Consider the following 18,326-nt stretch of genomic DNA (forward strand, 5'->3'; position numbering starts at 1 on the left):
TACAGGCAATAAACACACGCGTGAATCTATTAAACATGCAGTAAATAACACTTTAAAAAGTGGCAGAGCTTGCTCTTTAAGGCCAGTAACCATGACGCGATTCTCCCGCGATTTTTCTGACGACTGGCGATACTTTGAACGATGAGTGTTCGTTTCCTCAATCTCATGACATGGGTACTGATGCACGATCACGCTAACGATGTTTCTCATCATGCAGTGATAATGACCGTTATGGCGGATTGGGCCTGGGCTGGGATAGCCAGAATGCAGAGCCCGGGCCACATGGGTCTTCCCACCCTGAGCTATACCAGCCGCATGGTCCATGGTATGGGGGGGGGGCTCCGGGGGAGAGGAGTGACCAAGCCTCCCCCTCTCCCCTAGAACCTTTGTCCAATCCATGGACAAGGGGCTCTTCCCCACCGCCGGCGCCCCAGGAGGAGGTGGGAGCCAACACCGCCCTGTGGGGGGGAGGGGGGAATCATGGTGGCATCTGGAAGTCCCTTTTGAGTAGGGGACCCCCAGATGCCCATTCCCCTTCCAGGAGAAATGGTAATAGGGGTACTTAATACCCCTTACCCATTTCCACAAAGGGTTAAATGAAAAAAAAACACAACAGCGAAAAAAGTCCTTTATTATTCTAAATTAAGCAGTTATACTTACCTGTACTTTTAAAAAAATGTTCACACACCAATATCCTCTAATCTTGTGATCTTCATTACATTGATTGAAGATCTCCGTGCACCGCCGTCACATACCGCTGCTAGCCGTGCAGCTTTAGCTGTACTAAGTATAGCTAGAGCAAAAAGCATCTTTAAATTTTGGCTCCAAGGCTCCCCATTGGTCTGTTAATAAACCAATGGGGAGCCTTGGAGCCAAAATGTAAAGATGCTTTTGCACTAGCTATATTTAGTACAGCTAGAGCTGTGCAGCTAGCAGCGGTTTATTGGCAGCAGGTGCGCACAGATCTTCAATCAATGTAAAGAAGAAGATTGCAAGATTAGAGGATATTGGCATGGGACCATTTCCAAGGATATAGGTGTGGGAATTTTTTTTAAAGGGAGCTGTCCTAATTGGGAGTGGCAGGGAGTGCCAAAGTGTAGGGGCAGCATGACAAAAGACTGTCTCCAAATGTTTTTGAGGACCACTCTGGGGCTGTGATGCAGTTGCAACAAGTCCTTCAGGTATCCAGATTATAGACACCCAGATTGTGCAAGGACTTGAATATAGGGAAAGTGTAACTACACTTTCAATGACAAAATGTCTTTTGTGTCCAAGATAAAGTTTTTTTTTTTCTTTGAAGAAAAGTCTCATTATAAATCACAGCAGAGTTGTCTGCTAGGACATTCTTCCTGCTGTGGTAGCCCAGAGACGGATAAATCTCTCCTGCCATTTTTTTTTTCTTTCTTTTACAAGCATGCCTGAGCACCAGCGCTTGGAAGCTCTGGACAAGGACAACATGAGCTCTCAGTGGGCTGTGATATATGGCGTGTGTGACTTCCAAACGAGATTTAATTAACTAGCTAGACAATTTATAACAGTTACTCAAGTCGAGCCGACAACTTGTTTTATTGTCACTTTAAACAATGGTGGTTGTTTTGTCTTTAGGAGCTTCAGTGAGCCACTGAGAAGATGTTGAAAGGCCTCTCTGTAATGAACCGCATTCTGTCAAGAGCGTCCAAAGGAAAGAAGGCAAAAATAAATTAATTGACAGCTTTATTAAATTGTACTCTCCCTTTGTTGTAATTAATGGGCAACTAAAGCGTACAGAAGAGGCCTTTTCGAAAAACGGTCTCTAATGAACTTCTGAGGGGGAAAACCTGATGAGGCAGGCGTGTCATTTTTTGTTTTGTTTTAAAATTTACTGGAAAAATTGTTTATTACTGCCATGTTTGTAATTCCGCTTAAAGTACAAAATTTATGGAAAGATTGTGCAAAATCAATTCATTTGCAAAATCGTAATTACCTGTAATTGTAGTTTTAAAATTTGATGTGAAATACACTACTGTGATTTCATAATGAATGTAACTTTAGAGAAAAGATACAACTCTTCTATCATGGGATTGTTTAGCTTACAAAGGAGGAAGGTGACCCCAACTATTTATATTGTACTTGAGTCAAACTGTTATATAGTGAGACTCAGGCCTGCAATGTAAATTGAGCCCGCCCCTTCCTGTCTCACTAAGCTGCTCCCATTGGGCAATCGTCTCCATGTCTAGTCATGTGATAGTAGTGGCAGGATTACAGGGCACCATTCTAGTGACATTTGGCCAATAGAGCAGCTTAGTGAGCCTGGATAGGGAGGGCATAATTTATGACTCGGGCCTGAGTTTCACTCCATAAACTGTTGGAACTTTAAAGGACAACTCCATTAAATGTGATTTGGAAATTCAGCAGGAATATTATTTGTATTTTATTTTCTTCTTCAAAAGTTACAATTCCACAGTAACAATGTTTATAATTTGTTTTCCCCTTTAAAAGTTAAATACTTTTTTTTTTCCTTCAAAAGTTAAAATGCAACATTAATAACATAGTTACATAGTTACTTGGGTTGAAAAAAGACATGCGTCCATCGAGTTCACTAAGAACTCGATGGCCGTTTGTAATTTTTTTTTTTCATCTTTCAAAAATTAATATTCCACCGGAACAATATTTGTAATTTTTTTTCTTTCAAAACCCTTCAGCAGACTGCATTTATGAACTTGTATAATGTAAAATAAACATAGCTTTAGCAATCCAACAACAAAACAGTATAGCTTTAGCAATCCAGCAACAAAACAGTTACAGTCCACTCACCTCAGTGATATTCTGATTACCATGTGTGAACTGGTTGCCTCATAGTGATTAGCTATCAAAACAGAGACTTCACTTCACTGACCAGACAGGGAGAGGGGAGGGGGAGCAGCAATGCAAATGAAGGAGGAGTTAAGCCTCTCATTCTGCTCACTTGTGTAATGTGTACTGAAGGAGATGCCAGAGGATAGGGAAGGCCAGCATCCAGATATGGATAAGCAACTCTGTTTTCCTATAAGCACTTTAAATGTCTTTATACGCTATTTTATAGTATTTAAAAATCTGTGATATGTGGGAAGCAGTGGGATGAAATATATCAACCCACAACTCTGCCCAATTCTTGCAATTTTGCAAATTGCACATGATTTTTAATCAGTGTGACCCCTGCCCTAACCTCTGATTATGTGCAATATCATCATCCTATTATTTAATTATACTGCTCAGGCCAGGGGCGTAATTTGCAATATGCTGCCCCCCCCCCTTCCGCATCAGGTAAATTACTGTGATCAGAAGGCGTCTAAAAGATGCCCGTGTTACGCTTCGGTAATTCATTGCACAGGCAGTCATTTGAGCACCCGATGCAGCTACTATTGGCTACTACGTATTATTTAAAGGTTGTAGCCAATCATGGAAAATAGACTACTATCTATCATCTGGGTGTTTTTCAATTAACCTCCTTGCCGGTTCAATTCCACCGGCAAGGAGGCAGCGTGGAACTTTTTTTTTTTTTTTAAATCATGTAGCAAGCCCAGGGCTCGCTACATGATAGCCGCTGAGCAGCGGCATCCCCCCACCCACTCCGATCGCGACAGGGCAGGATGATGTCACTGACGTCATGGACGTCATAGGGAATCCCGATCCGCCCCTCAGCGCTGCCTGGCACTGATTGGCAAGGCAGCGCAGGGGTCTGGGGCGGGGCGGCTCGGCGCGGCGGGTAGTGGCGAATCGGCGGGAGGCGGCGGCGATCGCGTACCACACGCAGCTAGCAAAGTGCTAGCTGCGTGTAGGGAAAAAAAATTATGCAAATCGCCCCAGCGGGGCCTGAGAAATCCTCCTGCGCAGGTTACCCCGAGCTGAGCTCGGGATAACCGGCAAGGAGGTTAATGTAAAACCCTTAAAGAGACTCTGTAACAAAATTTTGAGCCTTATTTCTTCTATCCTATAAGTTCCTATAGCTGTTCTAATGTGCTCTTTCTTACTGCAGCCTTTCCTAGTTGCACAGTGGCTGTGTTATCTCTGTTATATGATCTAATCTTCTCTCCTCTGTCGAGTCTGTCGGGCTCAGACAGTCAGGCTGGAATGTGTTGTGCTGCTTGTGATTGTATAGAAGCTATACACACCCTCTCCAGCCCCCCTGCACACTCTGTATGACTCACACACTGAGCTACTCTCAGCCTATCACTTGCTATGTCTTTTGTTTGTAAACACTGCCTAAAACTGGTAATTACAAGCCAGGATTGCAGCAGGGAGTGGCAGAAACAGCACAGAGGGGCCCAGGAGAACATAATGAATAGAATGGTATGCTTTTTATTGTGAGAATTTTACAGTACAGATTCTCTTTAAGGTGTGTGATGGGGGGGGGGGGGGGGAGGGTTAGATGAGGGTCTTATTTTTAGGCGCGTGGGGAGGAGGTTAAGGTTAGCCATTAGGTGGTGGGGAGGAGTTAGGCACTTACCGGTGTGCTAGAGTTAGGCATTAGTCAGGGGTTTTAGGCACTTAGAGCGGAGAGCTAAGAGTAGAATAGATCAGTGGTGGGCCAAAATTTCACATATGTGAAATTTCACATCGAAATGTGCATTTCTGTATTGTAATTGTAACCTGAAATGTAGCGTAATTGATTTTGTATATAATAGTACTATTTCATAATTTCGCGTAATTTTTCACGTAATTTTCACACAATTTCGTGAAATTTTGTGCTGACTTTAGCGGTTAATAGCAAAGCCCTCATGTATGCTATTGCTACCAAAATTGCTACATATGTTAAGGAGAATATTAGGTACAAGGCAGAAAAATAATTTTTTGAAAAGACATTGTAGTTTTTGGGGAAAATCTATTTTAAAAATGCAAAGCAAAATGGTTTTTAAACTCATTTTTCAAAGTTTAAAAACCAATTTTTTTTTTGCATTTTTAAAATCGATTTTCTCAAAAACGATATGGTCTTTTTGGAAAATTATTATTTTTCCTTGTACCCAGTATTCCCTTTAAAGTGAATGGGAACCGCATTTTTAAAAAAATGAAGCAAATACTTACCTAAGGAGAGGGAAGGCTCTGGGTTGTATAGAGCCTTCCGTCTCCTCTCTCGGTGCTTTCTATCCTGTGCTGGCTCCTCCCCGTTTCAATCCCCCACCGAAAGGGTATTTGGAAGTCTTCGGGAGCCGTGTCCTCCCGAAGACGTGCGGCTCCATACTGCACAGGTGTGAGCATGCAAGAGAGCGTGCTTGCGCAGGCGCAGTATAGGGCCGCCCTTCTTCAGGAGCACTCGGGCTCCCTGAAGACTTCTGAAGCCTCTTTCGGCTGGGTAAAGCAGTATCTGACTAATTTAGTCAAATACTGCTACCGGGTGAGCCAGCACTGGAACAAGGGGACCAGGAGAGGAGCGGGAAGGCTCTATAGGACCCAGAGCCTTCCCTCTCCTTGGGTAAGTATCTGTCTCATTTTTTTAAATGCGGTTCCCATTCCCTTTAACATAGGTAGCAATTTTGGTATCAATATCATGTATGGGGACTTTGCTATTAACCTCAAAATTCGGCACAAAATTAAGTGAAATTTCGTGAAAATTACGCAAATTTTTATGCAAAATTACAAATAACTTCAAAATCAATTTAGTTTGCAAATCGTAATTACGTATAGGCGTAATTGCGAAAATGTATGTGAAATTTAGTGAAATCATAATTTTGCTGATTACAATCATTGCTAGAATAGATGCCGCGCAGTGTATAGTAAAATATTGGTAATTTAGATTACCAATATTTTACTATTACCGACACCATGCCATGCCCAATTAATGCGCCAAGGCGTCAATACGTACTTGCAAGAACTACTCACCCCCGCACATGTGGGCCTATAAATAAAAAAACATGGTCCCTTCTGTGCATTGCCCCAATTTCTCAACAAGCCCTCCTCTTCCCGATCTTGCAGAGCAGTCACAGTGCAACTTCGTACTGTACCTTGTATGGGACAGGTCCTCTTCACTTTCTGTTCTGTGGTGCCGCTGTGCAGCCACTCACCTTGGGGCTCCCATCATTGCATGTCAAGATGACTGGCTGCAAAGCGACACACTGAAAAGGAAGTGAAGAGGACCTGTCTCGCTGCCACAATGAGTTACAGTATACAGCTTTGCTGTGACTGCTCTGCACCTTAGGACCCGGGCCCCCCTTAGCCCCCCAGGGTGCCCCACAGCTGTGGGGGTCACAGGGGCTATTGTTACTCTTCTGGCTAAGACTCACTAAAACAGCCAACTTTTTTGCTGTGTACAGAAATGTAAGTATATTCTACAGTCTACAGAAAACTGCTGCCACTTATATGTTTGCAATTAGTGCATAAGCAGAGCTTCAGTGTTGGATTCAAGGTGTGTTCGTTGTCTCGGGGGGGGGGGGGGGGGGGGGAAGGGGAGATTATGCACATGCATGTGTTTTAATTTAGTTAGAGGTTAGGGTCCCTCCCGCAGAGCATGACCTCATCGTGGTGGAAGAGTCAAGTACTTAGTCATTTGCATGCAAACTATTTTACTCATCTCTGTAGGTAGTAGGTACCCTTTTTGTATGTTTCAAGTCTTTCACGTCTATTCGCACCCAGGTTATGCACATGCATGTGTTTTAATTTAGTTAGAGGTTAGGGTCCCTCCCGCAGAGCGTGACCTCATTGTGGTGGAACGGTCAAGTACTTAGTAATTTGCATGCAAATTATTTTGGAAACCAACACCCTCCAACAATGGCTCTGCACACTTATGCAGCTAGTCATTCGGATGTAGTTTGTCCTAAAAAGCACTGCCTTTCTCTGCTGTGTACAAAAATTTAAGTATATTCTACGGCCAGTTGTCCCCATGTATATGTTTACAGCTAGTGCATATGCAGAGCTTCAGTTTTGGATTCATTGTCTCTGGGGGAACTTAGCACACCTCTGTAGGTTCCCATGCAAAGGTAGCCTGGTGATGCGCTAGATTACCCTTTTTTCAGCCATCTTGTTCGTCTTCCTCTGCAGGTGTTCCTCCCAGAATGCCTTGCGATGACTGCAGTGTCATTACGTAGCAGCACCAGCCAGCGGCTGAGGCCTGTCAGTGACATACACCAACAACCCCTTCATCCGCGGATATGTTTACAGCACAAGCGGGGCCTGTGGCTATGGCCCTGTGTGTTGTTTCTCTTACAGTGCTTTTAATGGAATATAACATTACAAGGGAAAGCCGCTCTGTTTATTTTAACGGAGTGGAACCCAAGGAGATCAAACTGTGACATGCAATTACCTCAGGCCACCGCTGCATTGTAATCTGGAATAGCGCATTAGACTCCCTGTTTAGAATTCCGAGCTTCCAGTCCCATCTCTCTTCAAATTTCATTCTTTTTTTTTTTAAACATTTCTTGCCTGGCTAATGGTTTAATGACGACCGTTAATATTTCAGGGGAAGAAATGTTTTATAAATCTATTCTGAAGTCTCAAAAGAAAATATGTCAAAGAATACAAGCAAAATAAACCCAGCATTACCGCGTTAATAAGGGACATAGAGATATAAGGGATTTTCTTTCTCCTCCCTTGCTGCTAATGCGCAGCAGATGGCGACTAACTTAGAGTATGTTTTTCAAGGTGCGCTAATGATGTGGAAATAACGACCAGGGGATTTTTTATTTATTTATGTAATTATTGCATTTGAAATAGATTTAAAGTGATACTTTGGTCTTCTGGAGTTAAAGGCTACCGGAAGTGACATGTGACATGATGAGATAGACATGTGTATGTACAGTGCTAAGCACACAAATAACTAGGCTGTGTTCCTTTTATTCTTTCTCTGCCTGAAAGAGTTAAATATCAGATATAGAAGTGGCTGACTCAGTCCTGACTCAGACAGGAAGTGACTACAGTGTGACCCTCACTGATAAGAAATTCTAACTATAAAAACACTTTCCTAGCAGAAAAGGGCTTCTATGGCCTGGTGCACACCAAAAACCGCTAGCAGATTCGCAAAATGCTAGCAGATTTTAAAACGCTTTTTCTTATTTTTCTGTAGCGTTTCAGCTAGCATTTTGCGGTTTTGTGAAGCGGTTTTGGTGTAGTAGATTTCATGTATTGTTACAGTAAAGCTGTTACTGAACAGCTACTGTAACAAAAAACGCCTGGCAAACCGCTCTGAACAGGCGTTTTTCCGAGCGGTTTGCGTTTTTCCTATACTTAACATTGAGGCAGAAACGCATTCGCAATCCAAAAAATGCCTCACCCCGGGAGTATGCGTTTCAGCAAAACGCCTCCCGCTCTGGTGTGCACCAGTCCATTGAAATACATTACCCAAGCGTATCCGCAGCCGCAAGTGGATCGCAAACCGCTGCCGAACCGCTCTGGTGTGCACTAGGCCTAAGAGTGGGAAAGAGATAAAAATGGTCAATAGTTGATAGATTATAGCTCTGACATACGTCAATGAACAATAAAACAGTTAAAACTTAAAAAGTAGATTTAAACATAAAATAAAACTGTGGAATATCTTAAAAAAGTCATTTTTAGGAGAAGGAAGATAGATACAATTATTTATTTTGTTAGCTTATTTTCGCCTCGGGTATCCTTTAAACAAAACAAGGTTTTCAGGTATTTAAGGTGTGCAGTGAATACCCTGGATAAATGGGCAAGTACTCAAGAGGGTTCATTGCATACCCCAAAAATGTAGGATTTGCTGCAGAAGTTTAAGAGTTAATTGTGGTGAATGCAAATGGGCATCTTATAAATAGTTTCTAATAGTTTTTAATCTTAAAGAGAAACTCCAACCTAGAATTGAACTTTATCCCAATCAGTAGCTGATACCCCCTTTTACATGAGAAATATAATGCTTTTCACAAACAGACCATCAGGGGGCACTGTATGACTGATTTTGTGCTGAAACCCCTCCCACAAGAAGCTCTGGGACCGCGGTACTTTTGGCAGTTTGTTACAATGTAACAAGGTTCACAGACAGGAAAAAACTGGTTACAGCTGTCTCTAACAGCCAAAACAGCTAGGAGCAGCTACATAACCTGCCCACAGTAAAAATGTCACCATGTGATAAATGTTAGAATGTAAATCGGGGAGAGGAAAGATTTTACAATGAGCAAACACTGACTAAATCATTTATACATAATTATGGTAAAAATGAAGCACTTTTTTTTACTACATTATTTTCACTGGAGTTCCTCATTAAGTGAAAATAAACTTACGATATAATGATGTAGTACAGCTAAGGAATAATATATTAGCAGCAGAGATATAAGTCTAATATTGTTTCCAGTACAGAAGGAGTTAACTATCTCCAGTTGTTATCTATGCAAAAGAGCTTATCTGAGCTCCACCACTTTCAGGCCCAGTACACACCAAAAACCTCTAGCAGATCTGCAAAACGCTAGAGGTTTTTGAAGCAGATTTCAGAGAAATTCGAGGCATGTTTTCTAAACATGCCTAGCGTTTTTTGGAGCGTTTTTGTGTAACAGATTACAAATATTGTTACAGTAAAAGCTGTTACTGAACAGCTTCTGTAACAACAACGCCTGGAAAACCGCTCTGATCTAACGGTTTTTAGAGCGGTTTTCCACTTTCCTATACTTTAACATTGAGGCAGAAACGCCTTTAAATCTAAAAAATGCTGCAGTCCCCAAGTTTGCGTTTGTGGAAAAAACGACCCCCTCTGGTGTGCACCACCCTATTCACTTTCATTAGCCAAGCGGTTTTCCCCCTGCAAGCGTTTTAAAAAACGCTTCAGAACCGCTCTGGTGTGCACCAGCCCTCAAAGTGGCAGAGAGCTTTGTCTTCTGAAGCTTATTATCTCAAGTGTCTGTCATTGTATTTTGTTTTTCTGCAGAGGACAGTTCAAAAGTTCATTAGCTCTGCTCTGTGAAATCATTTAGAATGCTGAGTAGTGTGTAAACTACAAATATTAGAGAATGATGCAATGTTATAAAAAAAACTATATAACTGAAAATAAAAATATGAGAACATTTTCTTTGCTACTAATGTTCTATTCATTATCCGTACTACACATACAATTCATTATATCATATTTTTTTTTTTCCGTTCAGTGTCACTTTAAACCCGCAGCTCCCACAAAGGCAAAGGAGGCTCCAGCTTTGCGTCCTGCTACAGAAAAATGATTCTTACTTCTTGGGCCTTATCAGCGGAGCAGTGCTTTTCAGCGCTGCTACATTTGGGCGCAGCCAGCGCCGCCATAGACTGTAATGGGAATCAGTCTATAGCGGCGCTCAGTGAGTAACGTCAGCACCGTCAGAAGACGTGGCCGAAGTTGCTTAAAGAACACAATAATTCGGCCTCCAGCAATCGCTGGAAGCCGAATTATATCATTCCCCCACTATCCATGTCCGCCTGGAGGGGGAATAGTAATTAACACGGCTGGTAACTTGTGCAGAAGCAGAATCAGCCATATAGCAGCTGTATCCTGCGCCCAAGTCTACCGGCGCCGATTTCAAATGTACTCCTTATCAGGGCTCCTAGAATGCACCCGTCCACCCCCCACACATACCACCACCAACCAGTGCTGGTCGTAATGGAAAAATCTACGCTTACGGATCATTACGCGTAATTTTACGCATTACGCAATTACGGTTACGGCGTAGGAAATTATCTATGGTTCATCACTGTAATTACGCGTTAACTTACGCAGTTACGCGTAAGGATACCGTAATGTAGGCGCTTACACTACGATGTTACACGTAGTGCCGTAATACCCATTAATGCGTATTTTTGGACGTATACGGACGATGTGTATGCAATAGCCGTCAATGTGACAGCTATTGCATACACATCATTCGTATGCATCAAAACGTACGCTTATATACTGAAGGGCGGGAGAAGATACTATTGGTTGCTTAGGATGTTGACTGATTGGCTACTCTTAGAAAAGGGGAGTTTTTACGTTAGTAATTACGCATAAAATTACGCGTAAGTCTTCGTAAAATTACGCATACCTAGCAATTACGGTAGACAGTGTAATTACAATACCACTTATCCCCTTACGTGTAAATAATTACGCGTAAGACCGTAAGTTACGCGTAGCGCTTACGCGTAAATGTACATTGAATTACGAAGCGTAATTACGCTCATGCGTAATTTCGGCCCAGCACTGCCATCAACATGCACAGTCAGCAAAACTGCTGCAGTAACTGCATAATATGCATAATGATAAGGGATTTCCAATATATACGACAATGTATTTCCCTTCAATATGCATGCCTCTGACGCTGGGCAGTGCTATCGGACAGAACACTGGCTGCTTGGGCCAGCAAAGAATAGCACAGTGCTGCACGCTGCCTGCTGTTCTTCCACATAATACAGAGGTTGCAGCATTGCACCTTATACACTAGAGGGCGCCCCAAGCCTTTGCCTGGACAGCCTGTGCCCAGAAATGGCTCTTGTACCTCAATACATAGCATCTACGTGGTAAGTCTATTGTGATCTCTGAGACTTGAATTTCATGCAATGGCTTCAATTCACTAAGCAGTTTAGACTAGTCTACAGATGGTTTTTAGTCTACTGATGGTTTGGTGTAATGTTTTAGACCTGTTTTTAGACCTGGTCTAACGTTCAGTAATTACACAAAGACAAACGAGGAGTAACCACGCCCACTTTTTCTGACAGAGATTAGACCAGCTGATTTCAGTCGGTAAAGTAATTCTGTGAGGTATGTTAGATGTGAGGACGGATCCTTTTGAATTAATTATGCAGGAGTTTAAGTGTATGCAGAAGAGAGCTCATCAAAGGAAAAGGATGTCAGTCAGCCATAGCCACTTGTTTGTGAATTGCATCTTTTGATCATTTCCCCTGCTTTACTGACCTAATTACCAAATGGTTTAGACCAGGTCTAAAAACAGGTCTAAAACATTCGGTAATAGTGAATTCCCCTTTGATGCAACTGACCAAACCATCAGTAGACTAAAACCATCTGTAGACTAGTCTAAACTGCTTAGTGCATTGAGGCCAATTTGAGTTGCTGGTATTTGTAGTTCATCTGCATTGAGAATAAGTGGCATTAGTGTGCTGAGTAATCATTTTTTGGCTCTTTTAGTGTGAGGTTGTTAGCAGGGCCGGGCCGAGGCATAGGCTGGAGAGGCTCCAGCCTCAGGGCGCAGTGTAGGAGGGGGCGCACAATTCATTCAGCTGTCATTCCTAATTGTGTATGAAGCAGAAAGAAATAAGAAAAGGGGATACATAGCAGTGACTGCAAGCCAGATAACTAGAGATTAAGGTGTTGGGAAGGTTGTGGGCCCTGGGGTACCTCTTAGTCTTTTTTTTTTTTTTTTAGGCTCAGCCTCGCCACCCGGCTACTTCCTGATTAATTTAAGGCATCCACCTTAGATTCAGGTAATTCTTGCATCATTGCCTAAAAAAAGAAAAAGATGCATTTCGTGGCCCAATATATTCTTCATATCTGTATGATAACTTTAATAGTGCGATTCATTTTGATCATCCCCCACCCCCCATTTTACTCTCACACCCCTCCTTACCACAAAAAACAAACTAATCCAACCATACCACATTCATGCCATAACAGGCTATGCCAAGATCCTTCACCACATCCGAAATATAGTATAGACCCTGACTTAGCGTTATATTTTAGCTATCGTCCAAGGGGAGGGCAATCTGCATACTATCCCATATTTCACTAAAGAGTCTATCTGCATTTATAGAAAAACAAAAGTTTGCTTTCCTAAAACAGAAAGAATTTGCGATAATTCAGGTTGGAGTGAGCTTGAGATGTCTCCCAGGCACCACTGCTGAATATATGCAAATTAACCATTGTACCCTTAGAAGCTAAACACACCTCCAGAACCGCTGGAATGCAATGATGTGTCAGCTTGTTAATATATACAGAGCCATAATAATCCAACATGCAAATAATCCAACATGCATACAGACTGTTTCGGATTGCATGCATGTTGGATTATTTGCATGTTGGATTATTATGGCTCTGTACATATTAACAAGCTGACACATCATTGCATTCCAGCGGTTCTGGAGGTGTGTTTAGCTTCTAAGGGTACAATGGTTAATTTGCATATATTCAGCAGTGTTGCTCTGGGAGACATCTCACGCTCACTCCAACCTGAATTATCGCAAATTCTTTCTGTTTTAGGAAAGCAAACTTTTGTTTTTCTTAACATCTTAGTAAGGGGGCTTTTAGGACCATTGTAGTCCCTTACACACCCCAATGAGTTCTGGGTCACCATGAGCTTGCTGGTTAGTCTCTGCATTTATAGAGGCCTCTGTGGGAGCATAGGTGGCCCTGTCACATACAGCCTCCATCTCTCTACACCAGTCGTGAAAGTTGGGATTTCCCCCACCCTTCCAGTGCTTAGCAATTATTTTACCTCTTAGGGCTCGTTTCCACTAGTGCGGCGTGCGTCTCGTAGACGCACGCCGGCACTGAGCGGGTGGGCGGGATCGCAGGCGATTCCCATCAGCCGTGCCATGCACGGCTATGGGAATCGCAGCCTCCGCCGCGAATTCTGTGGGGGTTTCCGGCCGAATCGCTACTGCAAGCGATTCGGCCGGCGGCGCCGTTGTCCCCTATGGCAGAGTTTCCCCGCGCGATTTGCCTGCGGGGAAACTCTGCGGATTCGCGGCCGTTTCCGCGAGAGTGGAAACGGGCCCTTAGTCTAATAGCAATCAGTGTGTGATGGCTGGGGTGGGAGGGATGGAGGGGCACACTTTGGTGTCTCAGCCTTGGTGCTGGAAGACCTTGTCCCGGCTCTGGTTGTCAGTACTGAGCTGCAATGAACTGTCGTCCATTAGTCATCTTTTAGCCGACGGGATACACACGACGGGCGAAGTCATCGGGGGTCTTAAAGATCCAATCTGCTGTGACGGTAGTTATCGTGATCGGGTGTCTGTACCCACGTCGCAAGACCGTGGAAACGATCGCACCTAGCTAAAAAAAAAAGGGGGGGCAGGCAAGTCTCTTGCAACAGGCGCAGTTTGTTGAATTCTTAAAAAGGCGGAAAATGAATGGCAGTTTAGGCCCCAAAACCTGACCTTGCCCTAGGCGAGATTTGGTCTAGATCCATCCCTGGTGGGTACGGGCCTTAAAGAGGAACTCCAGTGAAAATAACGCAAAATAACAGTCAAAATAACAAAATAGTTTAATTTTTACAATAATTATGTATAAATGATTTAGTCAGTGTTTGCTCATTGTATAGTCTTTCCTCTCCCTGACATTTATCACACGGTGACATTTTTACTGCTGGCAGGTGATGTCAGTGGAAACAGCTGTTAGGCCTGGTGCACACCAAAACCCGCTAGCAGATCCGCAAAATGCAAGCAGATTTTGAAACGCTTTTTGTTATTTTTCTGTAGCGTTTCAGCTAGCATTTTGCGGTTTTGTGTAGCGGTTTTGGTGTAGTAGACTTCAGATATTGTTACAGTAAAGCTGTTACTGAACAGCTTCTGTAACAAAAACGCCGGCAAAACTGCTCTGAACTGCCATTTTTCAGAGCGGTTTGCGTTTTTCCTATACTTAAAATTGAGGCAGAAACGCCTCCGCAATCCAAAAAAATGCCTCACTCCGGGAGTATGCGTTTCTGCAAAACGCCTCCCGCTCTGGTGTGAACCACCCCATTGAGATACATTGACCAAGCGTATCCAAACGCTGAAAAAGCTGCTCGGTGTGCACCAGCCCTTATTTCCCACAATGCAAGGCTCCCGCTGTGTGATGTCAGCACCATGGTCCTGACATCACGCTGTGGGAGGGGTTTCACCACAATATCAGCCATACAGCGCCCCCCAATGATCCGTTTGTGAAAATGAATAGATTTCTCATGGGAAACGGGGTATCAGCTACTGATTGGGATGAAATTCAATTCTTGGTCATGGTTTCTCTTTGAGGGCCCACTTGAACTTTTTGCCATCGATTTCGGCAAAACGCTCAAACACTAGCGCCATAGTGTAATTAAACCCTATTGGCCAGTTCTTACTTGGGCGATATGCGCTAATCGCCGAAAATCGCCCAAACACGTGAAACGCAAACGCGTTGCCTGCACCATTTTCAGGCGATTTCCCGGCGATCGCGTTTCAGTGCTATAGAAGCACTAAAACGCGATCGCGGAAAAATCGCCGCAGTGTTCAGTGATTTTTCTCCGCTGAAAAATCACTCCTGCAAAACGCCGTCAAAAATCGCCCGCATTTTGCAAATGCAAGTGTGAATGGGCCCTAACTCTTCTACAGAAACAGTTAAAGTGTTTTGTTTCACCTCTTGAACTACTAATTTTTTACCGACCCCCCTTCCCAGTGGTAGAATCCTGCAGCCCAGGAATGGGGTCAAGGGGTTTATAGTATAATTGAGAGAACATTTTGTAAATTGGCCGAAGTCACAATGTTTATAATAGAAGCTTCTGCTGGGTTGAATCTTTTCCACTGAACAAACACTGGGGTTTTGACATACGTTCCTTCTCCATTACGGGAGGATTTGAGATAAGTGCGATACTGGCATTAGATCCATACCTAAATCTCTTCCTGTAAACCAAATGTTTTTTGCAGCTTGTGAAGAGGAGAAAAAAACACTTCCTAGAAAATACCAGGAATTATCTGCATATGGTTGTGTTGCTAAGGCCGGGCTGCAGTCAATTTAAAAGATTTTCGTTTTTAAAGCAGCAGGGACAGACATACTATCCCAGGGAAAAAAACAACACATAAATAAGTAAATAAATACTTGTTCTACTTACATAACATATCTATTGTACTGTCCACATTTTGATTTCAGCGAATTTTATATAGGAAAAAATAGAAAACAATTCTAGGCATTTTCCATCTTTACTGCCTCTGACTGAAGCCAATCCTTATGTCATTTACTCCCTTACTATTTTTTTCCCTAGAAACTCCACTGTCATATCTAGCTTGCTTAGTGAACACATGTGAGCACAGCATAGATCAGATTTCAAAAGCTTCTGCAGAAATAGGCTTCTCCGCCTAAGCCTGTTACACTTAAGGCTGCTTTCACAGTGGGACGTTACAGGCGCACGTTAGTGCAGCCTGTAACGCTCCCCAACGCACAGCAATGTAACTGCAATGGGCTGTTCACAGTGCCCACGTTGCGTTACATCGTAACGCTGCACGTCAATCTAAAGTGCAGCATGCTACAGCGTTAGAGCGGCTTTGCCGCGTTAGCCTGCTTGCACAGGCGCAGTGATTAGCCACATGGCTAATTAATATTCACTGCACTGTGCTGACGTCACTGGCGGGACCACATGATGCGGAGTGTTCCGCTCACGTGGTCTCCACCAGCGCATGCGTACTATAGTACGCATCACGGACACATCAAAGAGCCGCTTGACGCGGCTCTTTGCTAACGTCCTCTGCCACCACCACCATGCGTTGCGTTAGGTGCACGTTATGCGACCTTAACGTAGCGTCTTAGTGTGAAAGAAGCCTAAAGGGACACTTAAACCTAGAGATAAAAATCATTTTTACTCACCTGGGGCTTCCACCAGCCCCCTGCAGCCATCCAATGCCCTAGCAGTCACTCTTGGGTACCTCCTGTATCCCGCCTGCTACTTTTGATTCACCGTCAGGCATGATAGGCCTGGCGACATGTAGTCTTCCTCGCGTTCCCCTCTACAATAGCGCTATTGCAGACGGGAACAAGAAGAAGGAGATGCATGGCCAGGCCTGCGCAGACGCAGCGAGCCTGTTGGCCGAACGTTTCAGTTTACTGATCCACCTAAGCTTTCCTTGCCCCTCTTCACTTCAGTTACTTCTTGCACAATTGCTCCATGTAAAAGTTACCACGACATCCAGGGGTTTTTAGGTGAAACTCGCCCTTATCACCAAAACCCTCATTAGCGGTTGCTTGACAACCAATATCGTGTAACTATCTACCTTCACTCATTCAACACAAGGACCACCTAACATTGGTGTTTCTCTGATTTTGTGTCAACAGTGACATACATTCTGTAAAGTATTCCTGATCATAGGCAAAGCTACCTTAAAGGAGTTCTGTTTAAGTAACAAGCTGACACTTACCTGGGGCTTCTATCAGCCACCTGCAGTGGTAATGTCCCGCGCCGTCCTCTCCTGATGCGCCGTTCCACACCGCCGGTCCCCGTGTAATCACGCGAGTGATTACACTGCGGCTACGCGGCCAAGTTCTTACTTCCGCACGCGTCATCAGAGCTTACTGCGCAGGCACAGCACAAGAAAACTTCGTACTGCGCCTGCGCAGTAAGCTTCCAATGACACGAACAGGAGTGCGCATTATTCGTCTGTCGTCAGACGAGTAATGCCCTGTGCCGGCGGCGGGGAACGGCAGATCGGAGGAGGACGCCGTGGGACATTACTGCTACAGGGGGCTGATAGAAGCCCCAGGTAAGTGTCAGCTTGTTTTAGTTTTTGACTACCACAGAACCCCTTTAAGGTGGCCACTAACTTCTAGCAAAAAATCATTTGAACGATCAGAAAATTTGGATTTTTCTTGTTGGTTGTGATAGATAACGATTTGTTCACTATACCATCAACGAACCAATCTTTGCTTCCCATCTATCACAACCATCAAGAAGAATCCAAATTTTGGTTTGACAATAATCCAATTGTTCATATTTGATTGTGCCCATCAGCGGAGATTGTTTACAACCGATTCGATCAGAATTTCTGATCGCTCGAACGATTTTTCGGTAGAAATTGAACCTTTAGTGGCCACCTTAAGGTAAGCACAGGGATGAGTTCATACTTGATCCACATACCTCTGTTCATTGTCCATTCCTCTTGTCGTTTCCCTGGTCCCAGTATTAGTTTCTTGAAAATTTTGATTAAGGCTAAAGTCAAATTGTCAGACAGGAAGAGGCGGGCTTGCTATGATGTTCCCTCCTATCACCCTCCCATTCCCTCCTTTTGCCTGCCCCATTCACTTCCTTTTTGCTTCAGTTCTTACTGTATCGAGCAACAAAAAGCTGGTGAGGGCAGCAGAGATGGATTAAGGTGAAAAAGAACCCTGGGGAAGGACGCCTAAAGTAAATCGGTAATAAAGAAAACTTCCCCTGGGGGTACTTACCTTGGGAGGGGGAAGCCACTGGATCCTAATGAGGCTTCCCCATCCTCCTAAGCCTCAACAATCCAGCGCTGGCAGCCCCCCGAGCAGAAGACATGTCAATACTTACATTCTGCGATCCTGTGCAGACGCAGTAGCAGCTTTCCGATGGTCTCTGGTGGAAATAGCTGAGCCCGATGTGGTCCGCTCTACTGCGCAGGCGGCTCATGCCTGTGCAGTAGAGTGGACCCCATCAGGCTCCGCTATTTCCGCCAGAGCCCATTGGATGGCCACTACTGCGCCTGTGCAGGAATACAGATGGTAAATATTGCAGCTGCTA

The sequence above is a fragment of the Hyperolius riggenbachi genome, chromosome 9 (assembly GCF_040937935.1).
Source record: "Hyperolius riggenbachi isolate aHypRig1 chromosome 9, aHypRig1.pri, whole genome shotgun sequence".
In the NCBI taxonomy this organism is placed as follows: domain Eukaryota; kingdom Metazoa; phylum Chordata; class Amphibia; order Anura; family Hyperoliidae; genus Hyperolius; species Hyperolius riggenbachi.